The sequence below is a fragment of the Pezoporus flaviventris genome, unplaced genomic scaffold (genome assembly GCF_033815535.1).
Source record: "Pezoporus flaviventris isolate CSIRO_AGI_PZ_B2104156 unplaced genomic scaffold, CSIRO_AGI_Pfla_v1 ptg000031l, whole genome shotgun sequence".
In the NCBI taxonomy this organism is placed as follows: Eukaryota; Metazoa; Chordata; class Aves; order Psittaciformes; family Psittacidae; genus Pezoporus; species Pezoporus flaviventris.
The window spans coordinates 62,434,739-62,453,103 of record NW_026892579.1 but is presented as its reverse complement, the minus strand read 5'-3'; the positions used below and the strand labels follow the sequence as shown (position 1 = coordinate 62,453,103).

At 42.2% G+C, this 18,365-nt stretch overlaps 1 long non-coding RNA gene across 2 annotated transcripts; it reads left to right on the top strand.

Annotated features, from left to right (window-relative positions):
• The first annotated feature begins 208 nt into the window (after window positions 1-208).
• On the top strand, window positions 209-16,683 carry LOC133273282 (uncharacterized). Of its 2 annotated transcripts, XR_009744719.1 has the most exons (4): window positions 209-326; window positions 3,227-3,432; window positions 15,578-15,674; window positions 16,381-16,683. It is a non-coding gene; the product is annotated as an uncharacterized LOC133273282 (long non-coding RNA). The 2 variants fall into 2 exon arrangements; XR_009744718.1 differs by having other exon boundaries at window positions 15,578-16,683.
• Window positions 16,684-18,365: the final 1,682 nt, after the last annotated feature.

The window sequence follows — 18,365 nt, the reverse complement described above, 5'->3', positions numbered from 1 at the left end:
GTTAATTATGTAATATTATTCCAAATTCTGACTATTCTCTTACTTAATGATTTTATTCCAGGACATTTCAAACTTCATTTTAAATATGCTTCATGGTCAGTGAAGCTGAAGCCCCACTTCCATGATGTCCAGCTCCAGGACCTTTTGGGTATTACTAGCTAACGATAAGAAATACTTCACAGTGTGATATAGAAACATGGAAATTTACTGATATAGAAACATGGAAATTTAATTGAGGAGGTCTTTCCCAGTACAAACAATACCTTCAGACTTCATCCAAGATTCTGATGAAAGTATGTTTACAGGCATCAGACTTGTCACTTCTGGTAAGTTGTTCTTCTAGAATTACTTGGTACCACATTGCTATGTTCTTGATCCAAATTCTCTTACGTGTCCAGTGCTTCTCATTAGCTGGAGCTGGCTTCAGACAGGAGCTGTGTATGCCTTGTTCTGTACTAATTATACCAGCTCATAAATGTGTGGTACCTATCGGTGTAATTTGGTGCAGGAAGGACCACAATGGCGTTAGTCTAGCTAGATGTCTTAGAGATGATTGGTGCTTAAGGTCCTATTACCTCTGGTAAATAAGTAAGAATTAAGTGGACAAGATTAACAAAGGATGGCAAATCTCATCCTAAGGGACATTCTTTATTTCTGGCTGAAATCTGACAGAAGCTCTATGACACTTACTCTGGAAACTGATGTTAGGTACAGCTGTCTCTTGCACTGTGTTCAGTGATGAGGAGAAGCATGTGTGTATTTACACCAGAAAAAGAATGGAGTTTGGAGTGGAAAGAAAAAGAGATAGTATATTTCTGGGTTTGGGAGGAAGACGACTTCAAGAGCTGAATTCAGTTGTCTCACAGGTAAAATCCTGCTTGGTGGAGAAGGGCTTTCTGGTCCCACGCAGTTGGAAAATCCTCAGGAGCTGACAGCCACTGCCTCTCACAAGGGCAAGGGCCCATCTGAAACAGGCTCCTTGCAAGCGCTCAGCTCTTGGGAGCAGGAACCCAAAATTTCTTGGCCTCTGATAGGCAAAACTGCTTACCCTGCAGCCCAGGACAAGTCTGTACCTCCTTAAGGAATCTGACTGGGACTGCTGTAAACAGGGGGGTCTTTTTGGACCTCCCAAGCTCTGCATTCCACGGAAGATCCTGGTGCAGGGGTGAGATGGGGACTTCAGCCCACCAGCAGGATTTGGCCCCTGGAAAGCAGTGGCTTTTAAGCCAGCCTATTCCACCATGCATGTAAGCAATCAGTGGGAGCAGGAATACCTGCTGATTTCCTGGGGGCAATGAAAGGAGCTGCTTTCTCACACGGCAGTGTGACCGTGTTCAAAATAAAATTAAAAAGCCTTTTGGCATGCTGCTCTGTTTCCAGAAGTCTGGATTTATTTTCTCCCCAAGACTTCCCCATAAAGTGAGGCCCCGAGCCCAATTGAAATCAGTAGGAGTTGCCCCAGTGACCTCAGTAAACCCAGGATTTTCATTTGCAATGTTCCATTTGTGTGATTATTCCCAAAACACAACATAAAACTGCCCAAGAAAGGGAAATTAATTTTGAAATCCCTCTGTAATCTGATTATCTAAAATACAGGTGGAAACCTTTCTATTAAATCTTACCAAACTCCTGCTCATCAGGTTTTATATGCCTTCCCCTAAGCTTTTCTATGCTTTATCTTCAGCCATGAATCTATAGGCAGAACAGTAAATCTGTGTGAGGTTTTATGTAGATTTTTACAGTCTGTGTATGGAATTCATAGCACATAAAATGCATAGCATGGATAAAGTGTTTTTAAGATTAGAAAGTGTGTGTAAATTGTCCATTGTCTGTTCAGCACAAAGCAAAACCAGACACAGCTATTTTGCTTGAAGGCACTGGTATTTTGAAGGAGCTTCTTGAAGTCTTCGAGCTTGTTGATAGCATCAGAAACACATTTATATTAAGCCTTTAATTGTAGCATTTTAAAATCAGCTTTCTAATTGTTTTCTATGGGCAAAGATAACATAGTTGGCCTTCAGGGATCCTCTATCCTGCTCCAATGGGGTTTGCATTTCAGCAGATACTAGCAAATGCAATTTTCTAGATCTCGTTTTAAAGCTTCACAGTGATGTTAAGTGCTGCTTGGGGAGCATCAGCATTTCAAAAATAGTAGTGTCTGGTTTTAGCCTAACAACAAACAAGAGCTTGCATGGAGAGATACTGTCAGCAGTGATGCTGTGGTTGAGTACAGAGGAAGGGTTTCCATTTCCTTGAGGGGGAAACACCTTGTCTTGCCTTAATGTGATAGCAACCACATGCTGAGCATCATGTCTAACAATTCAGGCCCCATGTAGAATTTGAAGGCATAACATGCAATGAGGGACCACCGTGTGAAGGCAGCAGTGGAAGGTCCCAGGGCTGTTGTGAGTAAGCTGATTTCATGAGCCAAAGAACTGGGATCCTGTATCACAATGCTCTCAGTGATGGAAGGTTATAGCTGGGCTGCTGAATGGCATGTGGTTGTGATTTTTCCCAACTGTGAATCCCGTTCTGCATTTTATTGTTCTGGGAGACTGTCCACCTTTCCGGTACCCTGGGCTGTTTGTTCTTGCTCTGGGCCAGAGGTTTGCATGTGATCAAAGTCCCTGTCTGCTGAGAATGGGGGGACTTGGAGCACCTCGTTGAAAGGACTGTCTGAGTGAGGGTGGATATCCTAGCCGTGCTTTGGTGAGCTGCTTGCAAGCTCTCCTGGACATGCTGAACTAGCATGGCAGGAGAGGGCAGGATAATTTTTACACATTTATGTGTGTATATGTATTTCAGTGTTCCCTAGCCTCACTTTCTCCAGCCAATTGTGCTTGAAATGGAAAATGAGCATTAATTCACTTTTTTTAGGGTATAAGAACTGAGATTCTGCGAAGACTAATTCATGCTTCTGTCTTTACAAAGTCAACAGTCCCAATGGGCTCAGGGGAGGTGGCAGGGGACAGGACTCAATGAATACCTTAAAAGCATACATGCAAACATCTGCTTTCTTCTCTAACACCTTGTTCTTAGGAAGTTGTGATGCAATAAAATAAATTCGTAGGGAGCTGGAGCTTGGCATGTCTGGCTTGTTTCTGTAAAGGGACTTTTTATGAACAAAAGAACCAAGGAGGTATCGCAAAGACACTTCCAGATTTCCCTTTGGTTGTAGTCTTAAGCTATGGTGTGACATGTTCTTGCTTTTCTTCTTCCCCACCAGGGCATGCTGGTAGTGGTACTTGCATGAGACGCCATTAGTGCTTAGGGAGAAGTGATGGTGAGGGAGAGAGATGAAGGTCAGAGATCTGGAATACAGAGGAAAATTGTCTAATCAGAAATCACAGCTCCCATCAGGCACAGACAATAGATGGTAAACTGGCTTCAGAACTATTCAGGCATCAAGGGAGACAAATCAACAGACCTCAGGTAGGAATACAGTCATGACAACTGTTTAAATGGGGTTTTAGATTTGCTTATGCTTGAGACTTTCCTCAGCCCTACAAAGGGAGAAGTTGTTTTGCTGCCTTAGAATAACGCCTGTACAAGTTTTTGCCTTTGTCCTTCATGCTTCATACAGTAGTTTCTTTACTATATGTGCTATATAAGCTGGTTTTCCTCCTCGGTGCTAGGGCATGAGCAGGCTGACTGACCCTGCTTAAGGAAACAGTTTTCAAATGTAACCTGTAATTGTCATATCAAGCATTCTCCTTCATCCCTCCATGCACTGTCTTTGTTGGCATGTAATAAGATGGCAGAGAGCAGGAGTCCTAAGACACAGTTGGGTGAGGAAGCTTTCCCTGCACCCCTGTGTTTCCAAGGATGGCAGTAGCAGGGTGCTGTGTTCGCTTACCAAATACTCATACAGATTTAATGTGAATTGAGCGGGGGCTCAACATGATGCCTTTCTGGTGAATTAGCCTGGAGCACACAGGATGGCCTTTGCAAGTTCTGTGATTCCTGTGTCACCTTTCTGCCAGCTGGGGGGGGGAGATGGATGATCCCAGATCCGGCATGAAGCCTGTTGGTGTTCCGAGCAAATATGAAGTGGCAGGGTGAGTTCATACTGGGTCAGCATTTCATGGCATTTCTGAGCTGGTATTGGGAGCTTTAGAAATCATTGAAGTGCAACATGAGATATGTAAAAGTTGGGGTTCCTACCAGCTAATGGCAGTTACTTTTCTCCCCATTTTACAAGCAATGTTCCCCAACAGAGCAGTCACAGTCATCATGGGTATCACTAGCTCTGGGTACTGGGGAAAGGCAGAGCCCTGAAGGTGAGTTGTGGAATGGTCAGTATAATCAGCTGAAAGATACCGTGGTGTTCTGATTCCTTCCTAGCATTTTCTAGCAGTGCAGGCTGCACTGGCAGGCTTGTTGTCACTGGTTGGAGGGGTATTTTCAGGTGATGAAGCGTGACTCCCAGCGTTAGGAGGGCTGAGAGCAAACACCTCCTGTTCCCCATCAAGGAAAGCTGTCATTCAGTACTCCATGTCTGCCTTTGTAAGAAGCAACGCCAAAAAAGAGTGGAATTAAGTGACCTAGAGCTTGGAATGAGATGTGTGAGCTGATCTGGGAGGCAGGTTTACAGACTGCAATTTAAATATAGGCAGCACAGGACGGAACTAGTGCATTGGATTACAGTAGGACTGATGAATTAGTAAGGATAAGCTATCCATAATGTCAATGTGTTGGCACAGGCAGGTAAGGGAGAGGAAGATGTGCGCATTGAAAGTACTCTCAGCACAGTCAGGATAAGATCAGGACCCTTCAAAGGAAGAAAAGTCAGCCAAGTTAAGGACGAAGAAATCTCCCTCCCTTGGTTTCTGCCGTTGTCATGCTGCTCAAGTGATTGTGTAGATTATGTGCTTTTGCCTAGCTCCTGCTAGGACACCAAAGTAAGAGAAAGGAGCGACCCCAGAAGGCCAGAACGAGGTCTTTCAAAGGTCATTAACAGAACTGGTTTCTCATCAATATACTGCTTGATCGGAGGAAAAGACTTCAAATTGCAGGGCTTTGATTGCCGAGGGGGAAGCTTTTAACCGCTTCCTGCTGCTCTGTCATTTTGTGCTAACCCCAAATGGCCCCTTTAAATTGATGTCCTGTTTCCCATTCACTGCCCACAAATCACTCTTCTCCTGTTAATATAGGAAACATTTGCACGTGATAGGAATTGGAGCGGCTAAACAGTAAATCCCAAAAACAGTGAAGAACTCAAACGTATTTACCTAGAGATCAAGGTGTCGATTCCCCTTCCCCAGCACTTCATAGCATTCAGCTGTGAACTTCATTAAAAAATACAGACCCTCGTGTCTGCCTTAAGAGAATCTTTGCACAAATACTGGTCCCAAACAATGCAGTGTAAATTACATCAGAATCAGTCTGATTTCTGTGTGACAGCTGATTTCTTGCAGCTAATCAGAAGATAAAACAAAGGCTTGGGGTGATGCAGCTGTTCAGGCAATGGGGCGTCATTGCTGACACTGCGTGACACTGCTCTGGGCTAGATCAGCAATGAAAACAGCACAACAGCTCTGTCTTCTCAGGGCAGCAGTCCCGTGTGTGCCTGGAGCCTGGAAGCTCTTTGGGCTGAAGAGGAGCTGGTGGCTGAGCCCCAGAAAGGTTTTTGTTTGCTTTGATATATGTCTGAACTTAGAGTCTTACAGATTTGCACATACATGCACTTTTCCATCCAGAGTTCTTGGTCCTTCTGTTGGCAGCGTTTTACTGAAGTCCATTTTTACTGTCAGTAAAAGATGCTGACTGTGCACTGGGGTGATGTGTAGTCTCCTTTTATATCTGATCTGCTACAGAGTTCCTCCAGCAGCAAAGGGAACTATAGGTAACTGGACAGTGAGTCCTGAAACAAGGCCAGGTAACATACAAATACCTTAAGAATGGTCTCAAAGTACTTTGACTTGACTGGAGAGGATAGTTAGTGAGCACCTTGTAATCTATGGTGTTTGTTTTGTGAGTAAAAAGGAAAAACAAGTACCCATTCTTCTGTTCCCCTTCAAACAGCACTTTTCCCTTCTCTCCTCCATATCTCCATTTCCCCTGCTGCAAAAATGGGAGGATAAAATCAAGCGCCTCTGCAAAGTGCTTTGATATCTGCTCATCAAAACTGCTCTATAGGCAGCAGGTATCAGGACAAGCTCAGTGAAGCCCCTGCTTTCCTCAGGCAGCTGAGATCGCTGGTGTGCTCTGTCACTGAAAGATTTCCAATAGCCTTAAATGTCACTAAACTGAGAAAAGTGGCATTGCTGAAAATGGGGATGAAAGTGGCCTCTGATGTAAATGCTTTCTAAAACCTGTGTAATCCTCAACTGCTTTAGTTCCAACAGCTCTTCCCGTGAAATGAACTGCCAGCCAAAAGGTAAATAAAAACGCAAAGTATCCCCAAAGCAAACATGTTACTGCCTTTTAAAACAAGTCCATTTAAATAACGTGGAAATATATTAAAGAAACAAAATCTATTCCGCTTTATGTTTAAAGATGAGTTAATGCAAATATCACAGGTTTATCCTGCATTACTCCCTTGAGAGGAGTCACTGGGGAAGCAATTTGTTTCTTGTTAGCTAAGACAGGATGCTTTGAAGTTAGTGAGTTGTCTGTCTGTGAGTGGCCTATTTAATCCTGAGGAAAAGTGTCAAATCTGAGCTGAAGTGATGTCTGCATTGTTTAAAGCTCTGGCAAGAAGAGTTCTTCAGGTGACACCAACCAGCACTATGAGGGACAGTGGAAATGGCACAAAGGATTCCTGGAAGGAATTTTTTATTGGCTATCAACGATGGACATGCAGCCCTGAAGAGTGTCATCAGGAGGGCCTCTATTATGCCTTCCCTTTGGGGTTTTTCCTTCTTTTAAACCGGTTACTACTACGCTAAAGGCTCTCGTCAATTGCTTCTTGGTGGCAGCAGTGAGGACTGGCTGCTGGGAAAACCACCCAAAGTGGTTTTTTTCCCCCAAAGACAGCCTGTAACTGGATTAACTAAATTACATAGAATAATTTCATTTCAGCTTGGAATATTTTACTGATTTCATGTACAGGATCACTCTATGATCCTGTTGGGTGGCCCGGCTCTGTAGGCAGTGAGTTGTGACTGGTTATGCGATGAAACATACCTCTCGCCAGCTGTTTCTCTGCACAGAAGATGTTAAAAGCTGTTGTCTGAAAGTCTAGAGCCATGGAGTTCGTAGCAGGCTACACCTTCATCCCAGAACTGTGTTCAGAAGGCAAGTTTTGTACTCTTTAATTACAATCAGACCCTCAGCCCAGCTCCTCTTAGCTACTATACTTGAGCTCTGCACAGTGTCAGCTTTTAGCCTGAAGATACCAGCCATGGGGTATCAGCTGCGAAGAAAATCTCTGCAGTGTGAACAGCCTATAAAACGATTCAGGGAGGTCAACATGCATCTGAAGGTAGCTCAAAACAACACCTAAAGGAGGAATATAAACTGTTTACTACAACTGGATTTGCACTGAAAGCTACTGATGCAAAATTCATAGCCAACATGAATTAATTTGCTCCTGATCATTCCTTACAAAACCCTCCACCTTCTTCCCCCTTTCCCTAATGACTTGTATTTGACAGCTGTGGATTTGCAAAGCAAACTGCAGTAGCAGAACAGACAGCAGCATTCTGAAACAGCACTAAAAAACTGTGAATTGAATTGCTCTTGAAACTTTAAAGTTGCAGCCAATTTATACCAAATTAAACTGTTTTTATGGACCATATGTAATCTTTGAGATCTTTCTTCTCATTATCACCTGTGAGTGAGGGAGAAGAATTAGCCCTATTTTAGAGATAGGGAAATGAGGCACAGGACATCTGAGACAGTCCTGGAAATGACTGCTACATAGTCTTACTCGCAAGAAGGCACTACCTCAGCTTTTCATGTTAGCTGGATTAGCTGCAAGATCTCAAATTGGTTTTCCTGGTGTGCCACAGAATTTAGGTCAAGTTCCCACTGGGGACCAGGCAGGGAGTGACATGTGCAATGTTTCTGCAGGTTCGTACCAGCATCTCTGCCGGAGCGGAGAGGAAGGTGTTGGTGTTTCAGCATTTCATCCCCGTTCCTCCTCTGAAGGGTGAGCAGAAGGCTGTAGCTGAGTTAATGGCCTCTGCAAATGCACTATAAAGCTGGTTTATGTAATGACCTGGAATTTATATCTTTGGTCATGAAACAGGACCTGGTGGCTGTTTTAATGACTAGCATGTAGTGTAAATACTGATGTGAATTCTTTACTTGGATAGTCCATGCATGCCGGTGGAGTCAAGGAGAACTGGGCTGCTATCCAAGGACAGAAGCTGGTTGCTTTTCTGTTTAGGATACATTGAAAACATTAGGTATGAGATGTGAGAAGAATAAATAAGCCTGTTCACCACGTGGAAGCGAGCTGCCTTACAGAGGGTTTAGCTGCAAAATGACTAGTTCAGGGCTGCAGCCCATTGCCCATCCCAAAACTGCAGGCTCACCTGCTTTCTCTTCCCTCACCAACCCAGGGGTGAGCCCAAAAAAATACTTTAAAAGGACAACCCTGCAGTAAGGAGTCCTAGTGCAATGTGCTCTGTTGAAAGGGTCCTTTTGTCTGAGGAGCTAGAAGCTAGGAATAGTGATATTCATGCAAAAAAAAAAAAAAGAGAGTAAGAAAAATGCTCTAACAATATTCTATAGCTGCAATAAACAAGGATTAACTAGCTCATAATGTTTGCTGGAGAAACCTCTAAAACAAGTCAGAAGGAAATGAGGTAAAAAGATGTTTTACTGATATGGATTTTTATGTTCTTATAGCCTGCCTTGCTATATCAGCTTATGTAAGCAGTGGTTGTAGTAGAGCATCCTGGCTCTACGCTCTGACTTTGGTTTGGCTCCTCTGGTGCTACTGCAAGAGGACCAGCTGGATTCAACATTGAATTCGGGAAGCTGAAAGGAAATCTCGTATCTGGCTGTGTAAGGCCTGCAGGATGGGGATAGGAAAGCAGGGTAATGTCAGTGGTTCCTTGTTTCTGTGCAGGATGTGAACAAAAACGGGGGCTGGCTCTTCTCAGGCTAATTGCAATGAGTCAGTGCAGAGGAAGATCACCTGCAAACAGGATTAGAATTGAGGAGGATGTATAATATACAGAATCTTATACTCCAGAAATAGGGTATCAGATATGAAGTAAGTTATGGGGCTAGTTCAGGACTGAAAACTATCTACAAAGCCCAGGGGATTTAATACAAATTGTCACTAGTGATAGAAGGCTAATTCAGGTAAGAAATCTGTGTAGCATGAATTGGGTAGCTGCAGTTTAACCTTTAATAGTTAAGAGAGCCACCACATGAATAGTATAAATCAGGGACTGTGCAGAATGGGTGGGAAAAGGCTCATTTCTCTTGCCTAAAAGAGATTCCTCAGAATTGAGATTGAGATTACTGTAGCTGTAAGGGGAAGAAAGGAGAGCAGTACAAAGCCACAGCTGGGTGGAAGGCCTTGTTACCCAAAGCATCATCTTCCGTAAGTAAGGCCTTAGCAGCAGAATTACAAACGCATCAGGTCAAAGACCTTAATAAGTGGTGTGTAAAGAAGATGTGGCAAAAAGGTCTCAACAGAGCAGGCAGATCCTGCTGGCCCAAGTGGCCAGGAGCTGGGGGGGAACATGGGTCTGCACTTCTGCTGGAAAATTACAAATACAGTGGGAAAGGGAAAGTGTAAGTCAGGAAACAGCCAGAATTTGTTTAATGTTTCTCAGGATTTAGAGCTAATCACAAGCGAAGTTTGCCCACATCATTCCTCCTCCCACCCCACACCTCCAGGATCTTCTAATTTATATCCCACCAGATTCCTGTCCTTCTCATGTACGTGAATAGAGCAGTCTAATATCCCAGTAGCTCCAGAAGCCTGACTGTTTTCACATTGCCTCTCACTCCAATAAATCAAAGTGTTCCGAACTGCAGACTGCATACCCAGTGAAAGCTCTGTGGTAGGGAACGATGGCTGTTTATGCATTCTTACAGCTGTGAATCTCCTGGATGGCATTCCTGCTGACTGGAATGCCTTGCAGCACTTATATAATTGCAAGTAAAAATTTCACTGGTTTGCCAAATTACTGAACCAGAAGGCTTTGCTTACTAAAGGACCAGAGGGAGCAAACTGGAAAAGAGACATAAAGGCAAGAGGCTGGATAAACTGTTGGGCTGTGAGCAGCAATTTGATCATTTGTAAGGGGAGAGGGAGAAACTTGTGTGGTGAGGGATGGGTGAATAATTGACCACGTATAATTTAGTCAATCAATTTTGCTGATTGGGCATTATCTACAAATAGTTTTGTGTGTGTGCGTATCGAATGCTATTTACCAGCTCTTTTCAGTGAATCATTTTGGAGTTGTAGCTGTATCCTGAGGAGTTCATTTGGGCATTTGATGATTGAATTCTGAGGAAGAAGTGGTACTAGCACACCAAAAAGTTATCCCATAAATTGTGTGTGTATGGTCTCATTGACTCTGAAAGATGTAAGACTGGGAAAGCTTGTTAGATTTGATCTTCCTTCACTGCCTCTGAAGAGGTCACTTTAAATCCTGAAAGCAATGAAATTTTAGGCATTTGGAGTGAATTACCTAGTCCTATCATTACTGGATAAACCCAGCTTTTGGGGATCTGAACGCCTATCTGCCTGCACGTGATTATATGTGTAAAACCCTCATCTGCAAATCTTCTACAGACAGCTAAGCCTATTTCATTGACTTATTACTACTCTTACTTCCTTCCCATCCCTTCATTAAACTGTGCTCCTCCTAGATTGCCTTAGAGCTCATTCAAAAAGGCAGTTCCAATAAAATATTTGCAATAGAGCCTAGGCATCATTCTCATATTTAAAGATCTTAATAATGATCTTTAGTATTAATTTCCAAGGCTCTCACGAAGATGCTGATACTCTTTAACCTCCCCACTTCTGTAACCTGAGGCAGATCAATTGCTTAGAGAAGTTTTATCTCCATCTTGCAGCTAAAGCCTGCTTGGATGATATCACTTGTAGTCATGAAGTGAACCTCTGGAGAGCCCCATTGACCTTGAGCCAGGGCAGAAATAGTCCTGAATTCAGAGAACTTGGCTTTGCTTTCTTTTATTAGTAGTGAAATAGATGGTACCTCCATTTATGAAGGCAGTTTAAAATAAAACAGAATTCTATGTTCTAATTCCATACTGCCATGTAGCTTTCTTCTGCAGGGTTCACACTCCAAGAAGCACAAGTGGCCTTTCAGACAAGCTCAGCTTCGGTGCCTGTGTTTGCAGCTCAAAAGCAGATTGCTGATGCTCCTGGTTTGTTTGTTTCAGTGCTTTCTATTAGTAGGCAATGCTCATGAGAGTTTACTTGGAATTTGAGGTGAAAATGCCCAGCCAAAGAGACCAGTTGAGAGAGAGAAAAATCAGCAGCGCATTAAAATAAGAGAATCGGGCTTTTTGTGAGAGACACAATTGCTTGTTCGCTGTTGTTGCTGAAACGCCAAAGTACTTTTAATAACTCCTTAAACCTCAGCTTTCTATTTAATAATCTTCATAATCCTCACCCAGGATTGCCAGGGAGTAATTTGTGGTTGCAGTGTGTGTGATGGGGAGAAAAGCAAAGCTGCCTGACAGAACATCAAAGGTTTGTGCCACTAAAGTTTTATGCAGCCATTGCTAAATCTTTCATGCTCGAAACAATGATGAAAAATGATTGTCAGCTATGAAACCAAAATTACATCAATCTACTCCAGGGTTGTGGGTTTTTTGTCTTCATTTGAAAACATGACCCAGCCTAGCACAGTTCACTTGCCAACCTCAAGTGTTCTGTCAGGATTGAAACAGAATAGAACTCAGGAAGGGCGAACGCATTTCATGCTTCACAAATGTATGTTCGGGGTGGGAAGGAGAGGATGCCCAAAAATAATCAGGCAGGTCAGTGCCCAAATATCTCATTCTGATTGTCTCTATATAACACATGTACCAGGCAATGTAACTGCTCTCTGAATTTCCAAAGGGAATATTCAGTGTCAGAGTAGCTGAAATGGAAACTAAACGTTACTGTAGGCTTTCGTTCTCCAGCAATACTGCTGCAGGTGATTTTTCTAGCTGTAAATAAAGTGATTCTTAGAGCTGGATGCTGAGAAACAGAAGTGTAGGGGTGATTTGGCTTGTCATCTCTATCAAAATCTGGTCTTAATGAATATCTTATTACAACTTGCACACCTGCTCTTTCCTATGCAGAGGCCTCCAGGCTGTATATCAAAGAAAGGGAGCAAATGGAGAGAACCAATGTGAGGTTTAAATGATCATCATTAACTCTGTTTTTGTCATGTAAGGCATGCACGTGTGAGAGAGGCTGCATACAGCTGCTGTTGCAAACAGAGCCCGAACAACATGCATGCACTTGTATCTGTGTTGTTGTATGCCCATGGCACGGTGGGCTGCTGGAGGCAAGAAGTCCTCAGGCCTAGAGGTGGAGAAGACAGACTGATGCCCCTCTGTTAGGACTGAAGCACACTGACCTGCTGTTGTGCAGAAGAGCTGAATCACTCAGCACCTTGCTGCTTTCTAAGGCTACTTGTACGGTTCAATGCAATCCTCTCACCAGCCGTGGCAAGGAGGCTTAATCTAGACAACATCCATTCTGCATTGCAGGTAATTCTTTGCATTGTTATTGGAGAGAAACAGGAGAGACATGGCCTAGCTACTACACTCCTTGGACATGAGGGTGGTCCCCCTGCAAGGGCTCTTTCCCTCCCCAGGCTGTGCACTGATCAGCCAGAAGCTGACAGGAATCAGATTTTCCCCTTCAAAGCTCTGTTTTCTTCTCACCGAGGAAAATTTGCTGATCTTCTCAGCCATTGCCTTAGCAAAGTTGTGTTCTAATACCTTGATTATAATTTGAAGCTGATTAGCATACATGCACACAGTCAGCCTCCAACATATGGGAACCTTTCAGAGATTATGTTAATTCTGAAGAGATGCTACTCAGCAGTTAGTCACAAAGTCTGGTATAAATTGCTAACTTCTCTCTGCTCTCTTTCTCATTGCTGCTGCTTATTTTCTGGCAGAGGAGTTGGAGGTCAGACAAAGAAAGAAATGAAATACAGTCTAGCAAGAAAAGGGTATAAAGATAAATGGTACCATTGAAATGTGATGCACTTGCAAGTCTGCCGCATGGTAAGAAGTGCTGCATGTTGATGAGCTGCGTCATCTTGCCTGGTCGTGATGCTTTTTCATCTTCCATTGTTTTGCTGTAGAGCCAATGACAAAGATGACATTAAGCCATTTTATCCCCAAAATCCAAACTCTTAATTTAGACAAGGGTTGTTCTGCTATTGAGCAAAAGAGGACAGCTCTGTGCCAGAGCTTCACAGAATTCCTCTTTGAGAAGGAGAATCACTTCAAGCACCTAGATAGGTGGATACTGTCCATGTTAACTTACCTGTTCACAAAAAAAACCTAAACCCACAACACCCTCTGTGTTATCAGAGGACCTCTTTGCTCAGGAGGGTCCCTCAGTAAGATCTGGCCCTATGAAGCCCTACTGCTCCTTCAGGGGCACTGGATCTTGGATGTTAGGGAGAAAAGAATCAGCTAATCAGCTTGTTCCTGCAGCTAGCATCCTTCAAGATGGGCTCTATGCACTGGGGGTGTGCTTTATGGTATCGGGAGAAGTAAAGGGGTAAAGCAACATGACAAGACCAGAAGCCAGCAGTTGGTATTGTTTTACTTGTGCATCTGTATTATAAGACTTTATAGGATTGAATGGCTCCACAAGGTAGCTTTAATGAAGTTATAAAAAGGCTCATCAATGTTCCAGCTGGCAGGTAGCAGAATGTGAGATGCAACTGATTGTCAAATGTACCCTCTAATCAGTCATGAAAAATTACATGTAATTCACTTAGGTTTACTTGAGAGAGACTTTAAACTAACGGTTCAGTCAAAATACCCTCTAATCTTGAAACTTTCTTTTGGCCTAATTCCTAAAATCTGAATACTCAAGACCTTCACATTTGACCTTTCTAGTCAGAGCATGGCTGATCCTCATGGCTTAAACTTCTAATTATATAAATGAACTAATAAAATTCTCTTTACAGTGATACTCCTTTTTTTCTCCATGGCTTTCCTTGGAAAGCACCAGAACTTTAAGAAGAAAGGCCTCAGTATAAGCTTACACCAGAAGGTTTAAGTCTCAGAGGACTTATTTCTTTCCTTAGGTAAGCTTTATGGAAAATGTGACTCTGAGATTCTACTTATTTATACATTTATTTAATGTTCCTTACAAGAAGGCTTATTTTAGAGATGTCCTACTTCTGTAGCACTGAACATTGGTGTTTTGGACAACTTAGTCTGCTGAATTTACTCTTAGTGAGAAATAGGTTGTCTCTATTGGCACCATATTATGAATAAAATTAGGGGGTTTGGGGGTGTTTTTTAGTAGCTGGAAGCATCCAGAGGAATAGTTGCCCTTCAGAATCTAAGTTTACCATGTTGTGGTTATGTTTCTACTTATCTCCTAACAGTTTTAAAGGGTCTTGCATTCTGCCCTCCCCAAATGTATTGCATCCCCCTGATTGCTTCTGCTTGTCCTGCAGTTCAGGTCCTGGTTTTCACAGCTGCCTTTATGCCATATATACAAAGGTGGTGGAACATCTTTGGGACATGTGCAGAATAACTGGTCTCCACCTCATTCTCAGTGAAAGTAATAAACCACAGAGAAGGTGCATTCTCACTGCTGGTTTCCTCTTCATCTGGGTTTGGTTTTGCTGCAGGTGGAAATCAGGGTGAGGGCAGAAGAGTGCACCTAGAGATGCGATCCAACTTAATTTTGAATCAAGATGTTGCTCTGAACATCCTAATGTTACCTGGATACCAATGGTACAAGCCCCACAATAATGAGTTTCAAGCCACTCAGGGGTGATGAAAGAAGGGAGTGGGGAGAAAACCACAACAAACCCACAACAAATAAGCACAAGATTGCCTTGTGGATTTTCTGGTTCTGTTAATTTCTGTGGGGCTGGGGTGTCCCATCCTCAATTTCTCTCCCATCTGCCCTTACCATGGAAACTCCTTACTCACCTTTAGCTGTGCCTAGCAAGTCCTGAAGTGCAGCAGAAGTATTTGGGTGGAGTGAGACTGTGGCAGTGCTGGGAACCCCATATCCGTGATGTTGGATTCGCAGTGGTTTCCTGTAGGCTAGTTGGTATTTTGCATTGAATGTCTGTTCACGGTTGGGGCACGTGAGCCACTCTGCTGGAGTGTGCCAGGAAAAACTCACATTGATTTATTCTTCACCAAAAATTGTTTTCTTTATAATGCTTTTTATTTTTGGAAAGAGCTACATTTTAAAACTGTTCAAGTTTGCAGAGAAAATCAAATCTATTTTTCACTTTCTTTTTTTCTCAGCACTCTCATGCAAAAAGTACTCAGTTTTCTGTCCCAACAAAAGTACAAAAGAAGAGTAACATAACAGAATATGTGCCTGGTACAGTATCTGCAAACACCATCGACATCCACCATCATCAGGATGGTCAGATACTTTTCCATATTTAATAGTGTATTTTCTCTGTTACTTTCACAGGAACAGACTTCCAGATCTTAGGTCTTCTCATACCACTGGACAGGTAAACATGCCTGAAGTGATTGTGCAGAACACTTCATAAAAAGAAAGAAATGAGGTAATCTGTCCTAATTGGGTCTTGTCCTGAATGCATTGTCAAGTCCTCCTATGAAATAAGTTTTCTTTCCTTCCCCTTATACTTCTCTTTATCATTAGCTATTGTAACTAAATGTTGTTTCTTTTATAAAGCCAAGTATTCCTTCGAATCTGGCTGAGCCTTTGACCACAATTACATTGCAGCAATGAGTTCTACTTAAGGTTTCTCCCTCAATTTTTCTTTAATCACCAAAAATACTTTTTTTTTTTGAAAAAGAAAAGTTTGCATTTTTAAACAGCTTTTTCATTTAAGAAAAATGGATTAAAAATTCCAGGATAGACTTCTTTTCTATCTTTTCAAATGAACTCACATTCAGGAAAGGCTTAGTTTGGAAGATGTCATACAGAAAGATAAATGTTTGAAGAGCTATTGCTCTTTTTATTAGAACCTTAGGTTGTTAGAGAAGCAAACAAAAATAAATCACCAAAGACAGAGCTTGCTTGTTGAAGACCTCATCATCATCCAAGTTGCCAAACTGGGACAGGAGTGAAAAATATTGCCCCATCACTGTTGCATCCAATTCAAGGTCAGTGATCTTCAAAGGAATTGCAATAATAAGGAAAACTACCTCAAAGAAAGGAAATTGGGCAACAGAGGATACAGAAAGATTGGAAGCTCCATATCTGATAGACCTATGCATTTTCTAATTCATTATCCTCTCTTTCAGCAAGGCCCATTCCAGCCATATCAGAAGATGGTTCAAGAAACTTTACAGCAGGGTAATCTATAGAAAAATGTGCCTGCACAGAGTTTATGGCCCTTATTCTATAAAGCTTGCTTTCTGCTGTTCTACCTGTTACACTGGATACATATGCATGCGTGCACGCACAAAACCCCCTCTAGGTGTTTTGGCTTGCAGTACACTATTGGGTATTTTTCAGGCTTTTTGGAAGGCAGCTAAGCTGCTGACCTGTTTGCTCCTGTGCAGCATAAAATCCTCAGGCTAATAATAAACACACTGTTGAAAAGAGCCTCTCCTTCAGTGTTTTCTAAAGCAGTTGCCTTTCATTTTATCGAGTGCCTTCTACTTACTGTAGTAGAGGATGACTTAGACCTGATCGTGTGACCTTCATGAAATTTTCATATTCGCTTCTATTTCCAAGGCATTTTAAGAAACCTTTATTTTACTTTTAAGTTTTTCATTTCCAAATTTTCTGTCTTGAGTACTTCAACAACTGATTGAAATTGTATTGAGAGGCAGGAAAGGAAGAAAACAAAATTGATTTATTCATATCAGGGAGAAACAAATTCATTTTCTCAACCCAGAGAGCTGCCTTTAAGCTCACCCGTGGTGGAAGGTCCATGAGTTTCAGCACTGCAGGTGAATGCTTCTGGCCCAGAACTATTTCATCCACCTGAAAGGGGAGTTAAGTGTCTGTCAGTGTATCTAAACTGCCAGGTTTTCCTTTAAATAGTGTTCCAGGTTTTCATAAGCCTCAAGACATTTTTGTCATTTCAACCTCTTTTAGCTTATTATGTCCTGCCAACCATGTCTAGATAAGCCGCAATGAAGGCTGCTGCCTCCATTATAAGCCACATCTACTCTATCAACAAGCCTTCAGTACCATGACCATTCTAGAAGCCCTAAGATCTGATCTGCCATTGATGATAGGCAAGTTTCAATTTGGAGTTGCTAGCCTGCAAAAATGATCTGTAAATGGCATGTTGCAGGCTGTTATTTTGTATCCTGCATGATGGTGTTCAAGTCTTCTCTCTTCCCTTCAATGTGAAGGTCATTCCTCCAGATCAGAAATTACTATCACTCTAAGTGACACAGGGAACCATACCAAAGGCTTTATGTAGAATAAAAATACAGGCAGTGGAATAATGTTCCGTGTCAATCCTTTTCCTGTGATGTTAATTTCTTACTGAGCTGGAGTTACAACCAGTTCTTAAGAAAACAGCGTGTTCCAGAATATGTTTCTTCATTGTTCAAATTGGGGGATCATTCCTCAAATGATTTTTGCTTTATTTTTAGTAGGAACTATTCTCTCATTTCTTCCACTGCCTTTTTTAAAGCAGCAAAGTGCTTACCAACCACCTTTTTACAGCTTTCATTTTCACCAAGCTTTCCCGAGACTGTAAGTGTTCAATATTGCAAATCCATGTTTCCTAGTATTGATGAATCTGGCTCTTGGAAAGTGTGAGCTACAATGATTAGCTATCTGATTAAAGCAAGAAAAAGAGCTGCCTTGAGGGTTTAAAAGAGGTGCCCTTTGCAAGATTTAATTTCATGATCTCCCTAATCAGTGTTTTGTAGGTTCAATGTACATCCTATGCACATCTTTTAAATCAGTGCAGATTGCATATTGGTTTATATTGTTATCACAAATTAGCAGTACAATATCACTTTCTCTGATGTGGGAAACTTTGAATGGGAATCGTTTGCATTTTTATTTGAGCGTCCTGGAGACAAATGTAATGAAATGAATAGCCTTTTAATTTAATTGGCTTCCAATGTGAGTCTGAGAATAGAAAGCACAATACATCGTGCAGTTACTGTAGAAACGGCTGAGGTCAAAAGCTCAGCAGGCAGACCCTACATCAGCTACCACTGCTCTTGTGCAGTCATCTTTTTTAATTCTCCCTGCATCTCCATCAGGCCCCAGGAAGCCAGATAATTCGGTGTTAGTATTCCAAGGGGAAGTACTG